The following is a 15196-nucleotide window of genomic DNA, read 5'->3' as shown; positions in this document are numbered from 1 at the left end:
GCTCCCATCTGCCAACCGCTCAAGGAGGCTCTCACCGCATTGGCTGACTTGTTGGCACTGTAATCAAGTAGGACACAACTTCCAAACCTGCTCTAGGAGGTTAAGCCTTCAAAAATTTATGGCAGCTTTCGTCTCGAGGCCTGGCAGTAACTTTTCCTCGGTAATTGACGAAAACGATTGGCCAAGGGATACTGGGCTGCGTTGGTTTAAAGCGAGCCAAAAAATGTCTACTGAGATAGCCCAGGAAAGCCCACCGGGCGCTATTTCCCTAAAATATTTGGGGAAAACTGAGTGGAGAATACGAGGAGACAGTCCTTCTCCTCCCTCCTCGTCGCCACACAGTACTCCACAGCAACAGCCTGACACAAATCAAGAACTCCTCCATCCTTCCCTTGCCGAGGATAGAGAGCAACAACATTTCGCCACCAGCATGGCCTTCCTAAATGTGGATCCAGAACCACTTATGTTCCCTGGCTTCAATCGAGTCTTGGTTCAAGGACGACCCAAATTCACCAGGGTGGTCACTCCAAGAAGCTCTCCGGCGAATGAAGATCTTGCGATCGTCACTGTCTCAAACTTCCCCCTGGTGAGATTCCATTCAATGCTGTTCAACAACCTATAGTTGGGTTGATTGAGGATGATTATGAGCTTCGTATCAAAGAAATCCAAAGAAGCCCTTTTCACATAACACAAGCTTTCGTCAGACTTAATAGAGTCACTGATAGGGATGCTCTAGTGTAGCATAGTCCACATCAAAGCAATGGTCTTTCATTTGTGTTTGTCAGGCATAATAGAGGCCCCAATGCCAGGAGAGTGCTATTCAATAGAGAATGTTGGCTTCTCTTGATTGGTTTTCCAATAGATTCTAGAGATATTGAGGATATCCGAGATGCTATAAAATCTTTTGGGAGATTGATTTGTTGGCAGAAAGACAATGTCATGACTAGGGTGGTTGTTAAAGTCAGAGTCACAGAACTGGAAGATATACCACACTACCTGGTTTTTTCAGAGGGGGACGACTTTGAAGGAATTTCAACCACTGTTCAAGTAGAAATCATGCAGCAAAACATGCTTGAAGGACAGCTACCAGATGAAGACATCCCCCCTCCAGGCTATGATGATGATTTCGTGTTTCCAGGGCTACAGGCACCTAATGCAAATGACAACCATCAGATGCCCCAGCAACAAATCCAAGCTCAGCAAAATCCACCTATGGATGCACAGATGCATAACCATCAGCAACAGGTAGCTCTCCCAGATTTAAATGATGACCCAGAAGAAGAGGATCATATACAAGAACAAATGCAGCAACTTATAGAGGACTTGGAAAATCAAGCACCAGAGCAGATGGAACTGCAACAGGAGCAACAGCAAGAAGTTATGGACCTTCAGCTTAGCTTGTCCTTATCTTTTCCACCCAACTCGAGCAACAGCTTAGAGGGAGGAAGAAAAGGGTCAGATCAAAGTGTCGAAGGAACAGTGCACCAGCAAGGACATTTGAATGAACAACCTGAGATAGTGTTGGGACTTCCCGCCATAATCAACATGAATATTCAAGGGGAACAGCATATGGGCCCACAACATGGAGAAGAGAATGTTGGAGCAAATTTCTTCTTACCAGACTTCCTTAACCCCATCCAACTTAACCAGGAAGAGGGGGAAGAACAAGGGGCTCAGGTTAACATGAATATTGATGTCAACATGCTCATCACCCAACCAGAATACAATAATAGGATGGACCCAGGATGGGCTGCAAGGGTTGGCAAAGCAAAGGTAGACAAGGCAGAAAACCCGGACTGGCAACACATCTGGGCACGTCTCTTCCCCACCGACGACACTCCTAAACAGGTGACAACAATACCTGCTGATTGGGCACCCTTCTTTATTAATAAGCTCTCTACACCCTCTAGATTTGATTGGGCCAGAGCCTTTCTTACATCAAATGCTACTGCTCTCTTGTCTTCAAGTACTACAAATTTCAATATGATATCCTTCCAATTACCAACGGCTTGTTCTCAACATGATCTACCTAAATGCTCAAAGATAATGAATCTAATGAGGGTTCTCCTGCTGATAACCCCTGTCAACAGAAAAAAAATGAGAAGAGAAGAGCCTCAAGTGGAGACACAAGCTCGGCGCAGTCCAAGAATTCGACTACGCAACGCCGGCTTTAAACACTCCAACTGTACCTCCAAGAAATGTCTTGCATGTGCTGCAGTCCCACCCACCCTATCAAGTAAAGCTATGATGACGGTGGGAACAGATCACTGCAAGATCAGTAAAGAAAAGCTGACTGAGGAGGCTCTCAAAACAAAGAAGCAGAAGCAGGCACCAATTGGGGCAGGAAGATTAGCTGAATCAAGGAACAAGGACCCCATAGAGGAGGGGCAAGGATCCACAGTCTGAAGAGGAAGCTATCAAGCTTTTGGGCCATCTGACAGCTTTTGTCTTTGTTAAATGATAGCAATTTGTAACAGAACTCGAAGGGTCAGGAGTGGGGACTTTTGTATCTTCCTAAACATTATGTCGTTATTTTGTGATCATAGTGATCGGCAGACCAGGAAAACAAGGGTGGTAACAGCTTTTGTGATGGAAACGACAATTCTTAACATGGCAACCTTTTATGATAAGCTTGCTTGTCGGTTTTTCCAATCTTTTTGTACCTTGCTAGATGGGATTCTTTCATCAGCCTCTACAATAGGGCTCCTAGAGGTTTTAGATATGAATTTCTGGCCTCTGCCTCAATGACCGAACATTTTTCAACTTCTATCATGAATATTATGAATCGCTCACAAGGGAAAAAGGAGTGAAAGATCTTGTCTTGGAATATCAGAGGAATAAATTCAGATGCAAAATGGAATGCAATCAGGAGCAAAATCATAGAAGCAAGGTGTGATGTGGTATGCCTACAGGAAACAAAAAGGGATTCTTTTGACCAGGCTTATATCAAAAAATTTTGTCCCCCCCAGCTGAATGAGTTCTTTTATAACCCATCTGTTGGGTCCTCAGGGGGATCTATCATCATCTGGAATAATTCGAAATTTGATGGTGTTCTGGAATTTCAAAACTCTTATGCACAGTCTATTCTTCTCACCTGTAAAGGAACAGGGGAATCCTGGTACTTGTCAAATATTTATGCACCTTGCACTACTGAAGGAAAACGAGAATTCATACACTGGTTCAAAGCAGTGGAGATGGGAGAAGAAGACAAATGGCTAGTGTAGGCGATTTCAATCTCATAAGAAGACCAGAAGATAGGAATAAGCCTGGAGCCAACTGTCAGGAGATGCTAGCCTTTAATAATGCAATAAGCAAGCTAAGATTGGTAGAGCTACCTCTAAAGGGGTGCAGATTCACGTGGACAAACAAGCAACATAACCCCTTGTTGGAAAGATTGGATTGGTTTTTTACCTCAAAAGCTTGGACGACCTGCTTGCCCAATTCCTTTGTAACAGGACTTTCTAGAGATATCTCAGATCACACACCATGTGTGATAACAGCCCAAACAACCATGCCACAATCATCCCCTTTCAGGTTTGAGAACTATTGGTTACAACATGAAAGTTTTCTGCCTATTTTACAGCATGCATGGAGTCTACAATCCCCACAAGAGGACCAGGCTATGAAGATTACTGGAAAATTAAAAAAGCTAAGAAGGATCCTCAAAATGTGGAAATCGCACTTACCAAGTCTAGAGAAAACTATACAGAACAACAAATCAACTCTACAATTCATGGACCTAATAGAGGAGTCAAGAGATCTCAGTATAGAAGAATGGAACTTTAGACATATGGTGGAACAGAATTTGGAACAGCTACTACTTCAGCAGAGAACTTACTGGAAGCAAAGGGGGAAGGTTAGATGGATAAAAATGGGGGATGAATGCACAAGATTTTTCCATGCACAGGCATCTATCAAAAAAAGAAGAAATACGATAACCCATCTAAGAGACGAAGGGGGTACTCAAACAGCCCAACATGAAGCTAAAGCTGACATCCTATGGAAATCCTTTAAAGAAAGGTTAGGGGTAACAGAATACACACACATGTATTTCCAGCTACAAGACTTATTCCAACAGGAGGATAACCTGGACATTCTGGATGAATCATTTTCAAAGGAAGAAATAGATAAGGTAATTGCAGAACTACCAAACGATAAGTCGCCTGGGCCGGACGGTTTCAATGGAGAATTTATCAAGAAAAGCTGGCAGGTTATAGCAGAAGATTTTTACAAACTCGTCCAAAACTTCTATGACAATAACATTTGCCTACGAAGTATCAACTCCTCATATATTACCCTCATCCCTAAGAAAGAAAGCCCGATGGATGTGGGAGACTATAGGCCCATTTCATTGCTTAACTCGTCTCTTAAAATAATTACCAAGCTTCTGGTGACAAGATTACAACAAGTGATCAGGAATATGATACATCAGAATCAATATGGCTTCATTAAATCCAGGAGCATACAAGACTGTTTAGCATGGGCTTATGAGTACTTACACATCTGTAAAAAATCAAAGAGGGAACTGATCATCCTCAAATTGGACTTTGAAAAAGCGTTTGATAAAATTGAACACAAGGCCATTATAGAAGTTTTGAAGCACAAAGGGTTTGGGCCCAGATGGTTAAATTGGATCCAAGATATCTTAGCAACAGGAACATCTTCGGTTCTTCTAAATGGAGTTCCAGGGAAAGTAATTCACTGCAAAAGAGGAGTTCGGCAAGGAGATCCACTGTCTCCACTCTTATTTGTCCTGGCAGCTGATCTTCTTCAAACCATAGTAAATCATGAAAAAGACTTAGGCAGTCTCAACCTTCCCATTCCTCAGGGAGCAGGGACAGACTTCCCCATAGTCCAATATGCTGATGATACACTGTTATTCATGGAAGCCTGCCCCAGACAGCTTTTGAAGCTGAAAGAAATCTTGCACATATTTGCTATGTCGACTGGACTCAAGGTTAATCACGGAAAATCGACAATGATGCCACTGAACATCACAAATGACAGATTAGCCAATCTAGCACAGATCTTTGAATGTCAACACAGTTCTTTGCCTTTTACATATTTAGGCTTGCCTCTGGGAACGACCAAGCCAAACATGGAACATTTCATGCCTCTCCTACAACGAATTGAAAGGAGACTAAATTCCATGTCCATGTTCTTAAGTCAAGGGGGAAAACTAGAAATGGTCAACTCAGTTCTGTCCTCATCAGTTGTGTTTTATATCTCTACCATTAGACTTCATAAAGGGGTGATAAAACAGATTGATAAGTTTAGAAAGCACTGTTTATGGAATGGAGCAGATCCAAGCTCCAAAAAACCTTCAAAAGCAGCATGGCCAACAGTATGTACACCCAAGGATTGTGGGGGCCTGGGAGTTATCAATATTTATGCACACAATGAAGCCCTCCTTATGAAGTTTCTACACAAATTCTATACAGGAGCAGATACACCATGGGTCAATTTGATCTGGAACAGCTATTATAGCAATGACACACTACCTGGAACACAGTCCAAAGGATCTTTCTGGTGGAGGGATGTCCTTAAGTCGCTCGACAAATATAAGGGCATAGCCTCGGCTACGATAGCAGATGGTTCAACAGTCTTCTTCTGGCATGATCTCTGGAATGGAATAATACCAAGTTAGACATACCCAGAATTGTTCTCCTTTGTCAAAGAAGCCAACACCACATACAAGACAGTATCTGGAAGGACAAACTTCATACAAAACTTCAGTCTCCCACTATCTGCCGAGGCACATATGCAATACTTGGATCTGCAACAATTTATTGAGAGAATCATACCAATAGCAAACAGAGATGTCTGGTCATACACATGGGGAACAACGAAATACTCACAACAGAAAGCATATAAAACAATCATTGGTCACCGTACTGTTCATCCAAGCTTCAGATGGTTATGGAGGTCAAAATGTCAAAAAAAAACACAAATTATTCTTCTGGCTACTTCTCAGGGACCGTCTAAACACAAGAGACCTCTTAGACCGAAGACACATGCAGCTCGAGTCACAAACTTGTGAGATGTGCATTTGGCAGAAAGGAGAAACAGTTAAACACCTTTTTCTTCTGCTGCAGATTTGCCAAAACTTGTTGGAACAGTATAGGGATAACATATACCTCCACAAGGACGATTCAGAATATTATCTTACAAATTGAAAACAAGTTACAGGTTCCCTTCTATATGGAAATCATCATCTTGATAGCTTGGAGCATATGGACAACAAGGAATGGATGGTTTTTCAACAATTTGGCTCCATCTCCTGGGGTTTGCTTGCAAAAATTCAAGTCGGAATTCAAAGACATCTTACTAAGAGTAAAGCCAAGACATTTGCAACAGATGGAAATTTGGCTCCATCTGTTCGCCGTTCATTAACAAGGGCTCTTTGTCTGGTTTTAATTTCTGGAACTCTTGCCTACCTTTCCTTGCTTTCTAGGTTTCTCTTTCCTTATTTTGTTTATTTCTCCTTTTTACCTGTTCTATTTCTCTCTGTTGGCTCTTATAATCTTGTAATGCTTCACTTCTAATTTTAATATAATCAGTAAGGGGCCCGCACCCTTCTTGTTTTCTCAAAAAAAAAGTGAGAGGTGTCGTGCCGCGGCCCGCGGGTGATGGAGCCAAGGAGCCGCTCTCCGCTTCCTTCCCCTCTTCCGCGCAGGAGAAGCCGACAGCTGCGGTCGCCGCCGGCTTGTCCCCAGCCCACGCGCTCGACGCCTCCTTCACCTCCACCACTCGTGAGAATGTGGATCCGACCGCCGCGGTGGCCGACACATCCGCCGCCTTGTCCCCGCTCCAAGTGCTCGATGCCGTCTTGTTTTCCCCGCTCCAAGCGCTCGATGCTTCCTTGCCCTCTACCGCACTCGATACGATGACGGAGTCGATCGCCTCCTCCGCGGCCGGCTTGTACCTGGAAGTGGCACTCGGTGTCGGCCCGCGGGTGAAGGAGCAACACAGCGGCAACGCGTCCTTCGCCTCCGCCACGCGCTTCGAGGAGACGGCGCTCGCGCTTCCACCTGCTTCGCTCGCCTCCTCCTCATCCTCCGCTTCCGCTGCCGCCGCGGCCGCTGCCCCCATGGCCTCGCCCGAAGCGCTCGATGACATGATTGCCGAGTTGGCCTTGGATGAAGCGAGCAGCAGCGTGTCCTCCGCCTCAGTGGCGCCCTGGCCTAGCGAGTGGTGGGAGACGCTTCTGGTGGCGGCGCAGCCATCTCCGTACTCGGCCATGGTGACGGCGCACTGCCCGTAGGAATTGCCTGTGCTAGTGGTGGCGGAGCGGAGGTGATGCATGGCCGCCTGAGCAGGGCGGTCGGAGGCGGACGCGCTGGCCGCAACGCCAGCGAGGAGGAGGACGAGGAGGGGAAAGAGGCGAGCGTGAAGTGCCATGGCGAGGACGAGGTGGAGGGGAGGGTATTGGAGTTGGAGGCGGAGGACGATGAGGATGCGGGGGGTTTTGCTTTCCAGAAGAGGTGGTTGCGGTTTGCGGGGCGCAGCTTTTTGAGACGGGGTGCCGATGCGCCGATGCCCAGATGGAAGGGGGTTTCGAAATGCTTTGTCCGCACTCTGAATCATGCACAATGACCGTTTTACCACTGGACAGGTGGCACCGAGCTTCTTGACTATAGCTTTCACTGGGCCCAAATAAGGGCTAGTGTGGCAGGGCTCCGGCTCCAGCTCCGTGCGCTTACCGAAGCACGGAGGAGCCGGAGCCGCACCAAACGGCATTGACTGCGGAGCCATTTTTTGGCACATTTGGGAGGAACCGGAGCCGTTTTAGACCTGCATGGAGGAGCCCAAAAAAGTGGCTCCGCGGCTCCGGCTCCGGCTCCGCACGAGGAGCCCCTCGCGAGGAGCCCTGCCAAAGGAGCCCTAATTTAATGGCTCTGATTGGGGTTGTGGGCTTGTAGCATTCGGTGCCAGTCTGCCAGAGCCCATCTACACAATGCTTCTTGTGCACGAGCATTTCGGCACAGCGATCACACGCAAATGGTTTTAGGTTATTTTCAGTGCACGGTTTCATCACACTATTACCAAGACTATCATATTAACTTTTTAATAAAATGAAACTGTCTCTCTCAATGTAGAGTTTTATTGCATAGTTTTATAGACAGACTGCAGCATTTAATTCTTATAAAATGTTTCGAACAAATATGCCATAAAAACTTTGTAGCCTCTCCAATTGTATCTAAATGAAGTATTAGCATAGTACTATGCTGACATATATAGAGTTACTCGGTGTAGCAATTTCACATTCAGATACGAAGTTCCACATTCAGATATGCAGCAGTTTAACATTCAGATATGGATCAGTTTCACATTCAGACTAGAGTGCTCGCTGCCACCCAACCTAAAGCGATAAATGACCAAAATATGGAACTCACAAACTTCAAACCCCCACTGCCACTCAAATTTTCATCTTCTTATTTCCTACATAGCGCCTCCCATCTTGTGAAGCCTTCCATGCATCATCCTATTTACTGGCACCTTTATCTCTTGAAAATGGACAGCAATATTTACTAATATGTTCACAAGTAAAATTTTCAAGCACCACATTTACCAATCCAATGTCTGACATATATATAGCAGCACAATGTCTCACACTTCAGAACCAATGCATATAATTACCAATTGGATAAAAACAGGGAGTGAAAAATGGCAAAATAATATTTACTGAAAAAAACATCTGACTAACCTTACATTTGTGAACCGGATGTGCATTGTGCAGACATCCGGCAAGTCAGATTGGGCAGTTCAAATGGATCTCTACTAAAGCTGCTTGACAGTTTATTTTTATCTAAAACAAGCAACAGTTTATTTGAACGGCATCACGGTGGGATCTACTTGACCCTATACCCGGTCAGCCCATAAATCTGACGAGCAGGGCATCCCAGCTATCCAATTAAGCAATCAAGCGACCCAAACAACACCTTAATTGGGATTTGTTTTCTACTGATGCACAAACTGAACGAGAGAGGGAAATTACCTAGGATTTGTGGAAGAGGATTGACCTCCGTGGCTGCCAAGTCTGGATTCCGGCCAACATGCTGCACTTGGCGGTGGCTGTCATGGTGAAGATTCCAGGTTCACGAATCACTGATGTGGTGACGCGTAAGTTAGACCTCTAGGTGAAGAAGCCGTCCGTTTGCATGGGCTGCCTGTTGACGCTTTTTTGGACCAAGACACGAACGCACGCGACCGTGCGGCGCGCGGAGAGGCACGTTGCAGCACCTCGGCACAGGCCGGTCTGACCGGTTATAGGGACCGGTCTAACCGGTAGTTGGGCAGATCGACGGTAGACCTTCGAACGCTCGCCCAGGAAGGATCCCATCGGGGCAGGCACACGCAGGGTTCTCTAGGATCAGTAGGCCACCTAGAGCGCCTTCAAACGTCGTCGAGACGAAGGAAGAACAGCAAGATGGGGGTTGGAAAAGCTAAGGCTAAGAGGAAAAGTAAAAGATGCAAAAAATAGTAGATTGATATGTTTTTGTCAATTGGATCTAACTCCATCGGTCGTGGCCTTCATATTTATAGGGAGGGGAGGTCTTGCCCCTTAAGGAGTCGAAACCCTAACAAATCCCGTTTTAAAATACAACTCCAACTCGGTTTACACAGAGCCAGACCGGTCAGACCGGCCTGGGCAACCAGTCTGACCGGTCTGCTCGGGTGAAGATTTTGCAAAGGCTATATCTTCCTCATCCGAACTTCAAATCGAACGTTTTATATATGAATCTCGACGAAGTCTACGCAATGGTGAAGTCCAATTTGCATTTTTGGAACTTTTCCTAAACCGGTCTGACCGGTTGGGAGACCGGTCTGGACAGACCTGACCAGATTTCCCAAGTCCTGCTACTTTTGGACGTCAACACTACCTTTCTTCTCTAGGCCCGCCATCGAACGGTGCTGCTACGCAGCCTATGCCGGCGATGCCACAGAGACCTACCATAGCCATTGGCCACTTGATGAGATTGGAAGGGAGGAGTGAGGCAGGATATGGATCGAAGATCGGCGGGAAGCTTGGCGGGAAAGCTTGTGCCACGCGGGAGATCGACAGAATCACAGAAGGAGCTCCGCGCTTCGCACGGGATCCCTGGCGTTGCATCCGGATGAAACAAAGCCCCTCAATGCAGTGTCATCCGGTTTCCAACGTCTTTGGTGAACGGGGCTTCCTCGTTTCATCACCATGAAACAATTATTTTCTCTTTCTTCATGAATATGGTGCCATGTCATCATAATTGCCAACGTGGTACCTTATTTATTGTCCATGAAACTAGACTAGCCTTAAAGAACGAAAAGGTGTCCGTGGTGATTGCATGCGGTATGCAAAATTGACAAACTAGGTTCGGGATGTTCAGATGTCGTCAGGATGTTTTGGATCATGTGTTTGGACGTGAATGTTAGAGTTAACAGTTTGCTCCTCTTCAATTGACTGAAACCTGACTTATTGATAAATCAAAATTCTCTCGGTTCCAAAATGTAAATCGTTTTGAGTTTTCTAAATATATAAATTTTGCTTTGTACGATACATAGAAAAAATATTTATTTAATAAAACCAAAACGATCTGTATTTTAAATCGGAGGGATTAGCAATTAAGAATGCAGACGGATTAGTCCGCAATATATGCCAAGCTGGTTGCCTGCGAGGCTACCACAACATGCTTGAAAGGCAATCCGTTTAAAATGGTCTATATGTATCTAGAACTTGAGATGAGATTAGGGTTAGAGTGAATTGGAACCATGGTTATCAGAAGGTCTGGGGTTTACTATTGGGGCAAAATATATTTAGCTGAACAAGTGTGAGGAGAGCCCGACAACGTGGAGAGATCATGCTTGAGGTTCAGAGGTGACCAATTAGTAAGCCGAACCCCTCTATAGATGTTCGGTTTGTAAGGGATTGGAAAGGATTTGAGGGGTTGAGAGGGATTAAAACCCCTACAAGTCAATATCTACCTCGATTGCCTCCAATCCTCCTCAATGGTCTTGGGGAGGGGATTAACCAAATAAGATCTAAGCCAATCTTAATGGTGCCATGGTAGTATCATGACCATTAAATTTTATGACACATAAACAATTTTGCTGACTCGTCGAACCATTACAAGGAGAGAGAGATAGGGGAGGGTTTTATCCCAGGAAACTTATCAGGCTCAGTTACTATACTATAAAAACACAAATGAAACGTACACTGAGAATGTTATAGTTTCATCATAAGGTACATATTATCACGATACTACTTAAAGAATTAAAAGTTCCAGCATGTCTATGAAATAATGTAATGCAATTGTGCATGGAGATCATTTTATTGTAAAACTGATGACATAGCATTTTTAATAACATTACAATAAAATCGTATATTGAGACTGGCTACCTATGGATGGGTCAATTGTTTTGTTGTACTCCCTCCATCCCAAATTGCAGATCGTTTTGGCTTTTTACATATATAACTTTAGCTATTACCTATGCACTTCGATATATATTATGTTTAGATACATAGCAAAAGTGATGTATTTATAAAAGTCAAAATGATCTACAATTTGAAACGAAGAGAGTACTGATGTTAACTTCATATGGTCAATCTAGCTGCTTATAGAGTTAGCTTGTGAATGTATGTTCGCATAAATCATCAGACTCCGCGCTCGGTTAATGGTAATTATTTTTGTTATAAGATTCGTGCTACCACACTAGTGGCGGGGCTCCTATGTGGCTTCCATTAGCCAGTTAACTACTTGACTTAGACCCATCAGGACCCCACCAAACACCATCTTCTTCCTCCCACCTCCGCCGCCCCGGCCGCCAGCATCCCCCCCTCCCAACCACCACCGCTTGCTCGCCTGCCCTTCCTAATCCTATGGGCATCCTCACCCCCGCCATCACCGACCCAACCGGCCGTCTGACCCGCCGGGCGGCGACGCCTATCGTGCCGCCTCGCCTCCGCCACCAGCCGAACCGCCATCACCGCCACCGCTAGTCCTCCAGCGTCCCCACCCCCTCCTCATCTATAGTTGCAGGCCATTAGAGCTCCCGCTCCCAGTAACCTAAATCCTAACCCTAAGTCGCCGCCTCGACCACCACCGGCGACCGGTGCCCACACCCCACCCGCTCCCTGGAATCACTCCTTGACGCGCGCGCGGGGAGCGGCGGCGGCGGGAGAGGAGAAAGATGAGAGGAGAAGAAGAAGAAGAAGGGGATTGGATGATCCATACCTCGCGCACGAATCTTAAAATAGTGAAAGCCAAGTAACATCCGGGCTTCCGGAAGCTAGTTAGGAATGGCGCTGCGATGCGGCTCCGCGAGCGACGGTCGGTCGCAGGTTTGGCAAACAGGCTGCATGCCGGCCCGCACCAGTGAGCAGGGATGAAAATGTGTTTACGTGGGCTTCTTCCGCGGGAGCGAAAACTGGATGGGCTCCCGCCTGTTCATCAGGATTCGTCCTCTTTCTCCGCTTTAGGCAAGGTTACTTTACAAGTGTAAGCTTGGTGCCTTGGTGGTGTTACCCTAGTAGTAATATGAACGCTACAAATGTTAGCCGGCAAACACGAGGATGAAAAATGATTCTTGTATGCGGCGTGTTACGTTCTGATGGTACGGATTATATTCTCAATAAACATTGCTAACAAGTATTCATAATACAAGGATCAGGTCGATTGGAAGATGGCATCAGCAGGTGACTAAGACGACAAAACAATGACGAGATGAATTCGATTTATACACGCATACGAATTCTTTTCTCGCATTGCGGCTGATTTCTTGATGACCGGGACAAGACGACTTGGCCTGGGAACTTTGTGCTACCCAGAGGCCAGAGCACAAGGACTTTCAACTAGGCAAGGCGACAAATTCAGTTGACTCCCGGTGTGTGCCTGACTGCCTGTGAGGAAACTGTGCTAACAAGGTACACTTGTACTGAGTTTCAGCTTGTCAAATGCTAGGAAATTGCTATTGGCATAGGAAGTTATGAACCCCTCTGCTTGCATTATTTTGCTCTCGAGCACTCGTGACTTGTCCAAACTCCAAAGTTAACAGGGAGGGGCAGAATCCTCATCCCATTTGCTTCGAAATTTGGCATCACCTAGTCTCCTTCGAATTTTACATCTTTTGCTCTAAATTAAAAGGCCAGTCTAAGTTGCATCTTGGAGCCAGGCAAGGGGAGAGAGATGAAGTGGAGAGAGGGGTGATCTGCCATGGCGGCGGTCCACAAACTTTAGTTGAGGTGCACATAAGTTCCGTGAAAAGTATTTCATAACATTGTAATTTTCCTAATCCTGCTGTTTTGATATATAAAGTAGAGATCAAAGCTATATATTGGAGACCATCATCTTACTAATTAGTAGGCTCCTTTTGAGGCCTCCAAGTGAAGCCACTTAGGATCCTAGGTGGACACTCTAGAAAAAAATAGAGAAACCCTAAAAATTCTAAAAAAAATGGTGAAGCCATCTAGGATCCTAGGTGGACACTCTAGAAAAAGACAGAAATCCTAAAAATTCTCACAAAAAAGTAAAACATCTAGCCATCAATCGGTAGACTCAATTCATCATAACCATTGGATCTATTATATTTCCTAAAAAATTACCCACCTATGCCATTATGAAAATAGTCTAAAGTAACCCCCTAAATCTATATCTAAATTACCCACCTCTCCCATTATATAAAATAAACTAAAGTAACCCCTAATATTCATCAAAATTACCTACTTATGCCATTATAAAAATAATTTAAAATAACCTCCTAAATTTTCAACCAAATTGCCCACTACTAAACTTAAAAAATAACTTAAAATAACCTCTTAAATTTGCATATATATTACCCACATATGCCATTATTAAAAATAACATGAGGTAACCATAAATTTTAATCCAAATCATCTTAGTTAAAAATATAGACCAATATATGATTCTAAATCGTCTATTTCTTAAACTATTGATATATGATATAATAGTTAAGATATATACACATGTGTGTCACCATTTATAAAGACATAGAGGAAGTGATGAGAATATAGATTTTCATGTTAAAATTATAGCTCAAACTTAGGATCCATTACACAAATTCAAGCGCATACATGCGATGCAAAGTGAAAAGTTAAATATTATAAATGTGAATGAAAATATTATAGAGTGATTACTAACTAAAATCTATCACAATCGGATGAAGGTAATAAGTATACATCTATAAAGTATTATGTTTGAATATTTAACAAATGAGAGGTAGCTCAAGGTAATAGTTTTGTAGCAATTGTGGTCTCATTTTTTCCAATTGAGACAATGCATTAGTTCTCACAAGACACACTAGAAAAAAAGACAAATTCTAGAAATTCTCACAAAAATCAGAAACATCAAACATCAATCCTATAAACTCTAATAATCATAGTCATTAGTCTATTGTATTTTTCTAAAAAGTTATCCACCACTATCATTATGAAAATATTCTAAAATAAACTCTGAACCTATATCTAAGTTACCGAGCTCTGCCATTATAAAAAATAATCTAAAGTAACCCCATAATCTTCATCCAGTTTACTCATGCATATCATTAGTAAGCATAACTTAAAATGCCATTCTAAATTTGTATCTAAGTTACCCATGTATGTTGTTATGAAAAATAACCTAAAGTAAACTCCTAAATCTTAATCTAATTATCTTTAGGTGCATTATACATAAATACCCAAAAGTAAACTAATATATGATTCTAAATTACCTATTCATGCCATTGTTAATATAGAAATACTAAGTTGTATATAGGTATGATGAGTGTCACCATGTAGACCACTTATACATGTATGTGAGGAAGTGATGAAAAATATTAATTTTTATACTAAACACAATGTATGGAGCCATGAAGGTGCGATACAAATGAAAAAAGTGAGAACGTGGATGAAAAAATGTAGAGTAATTACTAAAAATCAATCACAACTGGACAAATATATATACACATTTATATGAGTATTATATTGAAGTATTGAAAGAATGAGAGAGTAGTAGGTAAATAGTTTTAATTATTAATGGGGAGTTTAATTTCTAAATAATTTTCAAATAATAGCTTTTAAAAACATTGGCCCATGCGGGAGCACGGGTTGATGGACTAGTGTATTTAAGAAACATATAATGATATCTATTATCTTAATACAATAGTGTGAAAAGAAGCCACCACGTTCACCGAGAGGATCTAGAAATTACCACATTAATTGGAA

The sequence above is a fragment of the Setaria italica genome, chromosome IX, assembly GCF_000263155.2.
Source record: "Setaria italica strain Yugu1 chromosome IX, Setaria_italica_v2.0, whole genome shotgun sequence".
Taxonomy (NCBI): domain Eukaryota; kingdom Viridiplantae; phylum Streptophyta; class Magnoliopsida; order Poales; family Poaceae; genus Setaria; species Setaria italica.
This window is presented reverse-complemented; position numbering follows the sequence as displayed.